Genomic DNA, 2,795 nt, shown 5'->3' with positions numbered 1-2,795 from the left:
ACACAGACTGAAGGCTTTGGGCAAGAATCACGGGGGGTAATGTGAGGAAGAACCTTTTTACACGGCGAGTGATAATGAGCTGGAGCTCGCTGTCTCCGAGGGTGGAGAAAGCAGAGTCGATGTAAGATTCCAAAAGGAAATTGGAGGGGCAGTTGAAGGAAATAAACCTACAGGCTGCAGGGATAGAGCGGGGGATTGGGATTGGCTGGACTGCTCTGTGGGCATGGACTCAATGGGCTGAAGGGCCTCCTTCTTTAACATAATGACTCTTTATGATTCTATTTCTTACATTCTTGTTCATTTACCGCCATTTGACACAGCTGGTCAATGTTGGTTTTTATTCTCCACACAGAGTTCCATCCAGTCAACTTCATCCAACCCTATCAGCAACTCTACCCCTCGATTCCCCTCAGATGCATCTATTTGTAACCCAGTGTGCGATAAGGGTGGATCTGAAGCCGATTCCTAGTTTGACATAAGGAAGGGGGAATGCTGATGCCTTGAGTAAGTGAGGAGAAAAAACACCAACCGGCAAAGCTGTCCTCCATTACCACCCAGTGAGCCCAGAGTGGAACATTTATTGAGTGGCTAAAGGATTGAACAAATCATAGACTCAGAAGCACACGGAGGACCATCCTGTCTGCTTCAGCTCTTCATAAAAACCATTCGATCAGCCTCAGTCAACCTGCTGTTTCCCATCGAATCTGATAGCACAGGAGACTATGCCGATAAATCACTTGCCAATCCAATACTTTCAGACCCATCTCTGAATGGCATCTTGCACCTGTAGAAATGTACAAATTGACACTGGGAAAATATTTCCATGTTTAGAATTTCTGGGGATAGATTCCAGGGGACAATCCTCTCAGGGAGAGTGTTTCATAGAATCATAGAATCATAGAAACCCTACAGTGCAGAAGGAGGCCATTCGGCCCATCGAGTCTGCACCGACCACAATCCCACCCAGGCCCCACTCCCACATATTTACCCGCTAATCCCACTAACCCACGCATCACAGTACTCTAAGTGGCAATTTTAACCTGGCCAATCAACCTAACCCGCACATCTTTGGACTGTGGGAGGAAACCGGAGCACCCGGAGGAAACCCACGCAGACACGAGGAGAATGTGCAAACTCCACACAGACAGTGACCCGAGCCGGGAATCGAACCCGGGACCCTGGAGCTGTGAAGCAGCAGTGCTAACCACTGTGCTACCGTGCCACCCCCCACCACTGTGCTACCGTGCTGCCCCCATGTTTCAAAGACATGGATTCTCTGCACTGATATCTCGGCACTGATATCTCTCAGCATGGTAGAGGTTGGACTTTCAATGAGCACGCACTATCCAGTCCCTGCGCTGAAAACCCAGGAACAAGAGCTGGATTTAACCGGTTTCATTGCTGCAGTCCAGGACTAAATCTGGTCCAGATTGGAAAAGGGTCTCGCTCGGATCAGGCTGGCCACATGCTGCTGTATTGTGGGAGCTCTTACCCTCCAGGTGACAGCTCAGATGTTGTGAATGATACAACATCACAGAGCGGGGCAGTTACCCACCCAGTGTCTGCGACAGCATTTCTCTCTCAGCCAAAGGCACCAAACCCACTGACCATTCACCCATTGGCGATTTGTGTTATCTCACTCTGTTTAACTTGACCAATTTACCTGCCAATGTTCACCGCACTTCAGAGTTATTCATCAGGTGTGAAACATTTTGAGATGTTTAGGTTGTAATGAACAAAGAACAAAGCATCGTAGCTGTGAGGGACAGCTCGGTGGATAGGATATTGGTATGTAGATAGGCTGGAAAATTGGGCGGGGATCCTGGATTCAGGATTCAATCCTGGACCGGGGAGCGGCGCGGGCTTGGAGGGCCGAAGGGCCTGTTCCTGTGCTGTATTGTTCTTTGTTCTTTGTTCTTGAGATGTTTTGAAGAGGTGTGAGGAAGTGTTATTTAAATATGGGGATTTATTCTTACAAAAACCTTTCTCCTGGATTATAATAAGGCTTTTCCTGAATTTTTCCATGTTGTTCCCTCTCCTTTCCCAATGGATTACAATTTTCCTTTCCCTTGTGCCTGCAAAGAGTTCGTTTTCCCAACAAGTGAAGGTGTTCCTGCAGCAATTTGAATGTTGTAACTGAAAAATGTTAATGATAAACTGCTTGTGCATTCATCAGGATTTTGTTGCACGGTAACAAATCACAACACTGACCTGGTCATTGCAGCTTTATTTAACCCTTTGAATCATCTCTGTATCTCTCAATTCTTTCTCCTCCTCATAGCACTGACTCTTGCAGGAATGGGATTCTACAACTGTCAGGTCATCTCTGGATCTGACCAATATATCGCCAAGAACCAGCCAATGCCCAATACAAGACCACGGTCAGGCAACCTCTGTGACCTTGCTCTGATGCCAAGCAACCTTCCAGGACTTTTTCCAATGCCAGCTAAGCTCTGGTTCCTCACCAAATAACCGTCACCCAAGTTTGATCCATGACGGTGTCAGGCACGATATTCAGCATTGGCCAATTGGCAGTGCCCATTGTCATCCATGGATTTTACGGCAGGGGTCACTGCATGACCATGTGGGGGTCACTTCCTGGAAAACAGTCCAATGGGAACATGTAAATTGAATGGACTAAAAGGGCATAGAGGCACCCGAGAAGGTACAATATAGATTTACAAAGATGATACCAGAACTGAGAGGTTATAACTTTCAGGAAAGATTTGATAGTTTGGGTTTCTTTTCTCTAGAAAATAAAAGCTGAGAGGTGACCCGATAGATGTCTTTAAAAT

This window comes from Mustelus asterias, chromosome 4 (assembly GCF_964213995.1).
Source record: "Mustelus asterias chromosome 4, sMusAst1.hap1.1, whole genome shotgun sequence".
NCBI classification, from domain to species: Eukaryota; Metazoa; Chordata; class Chondrichthyes; order Carcharhiniformes; family Triakidae; genus Mustelus; species Mustelus asterias.
Note: the sequence above shows the minus strand (reverse complement) of the source record.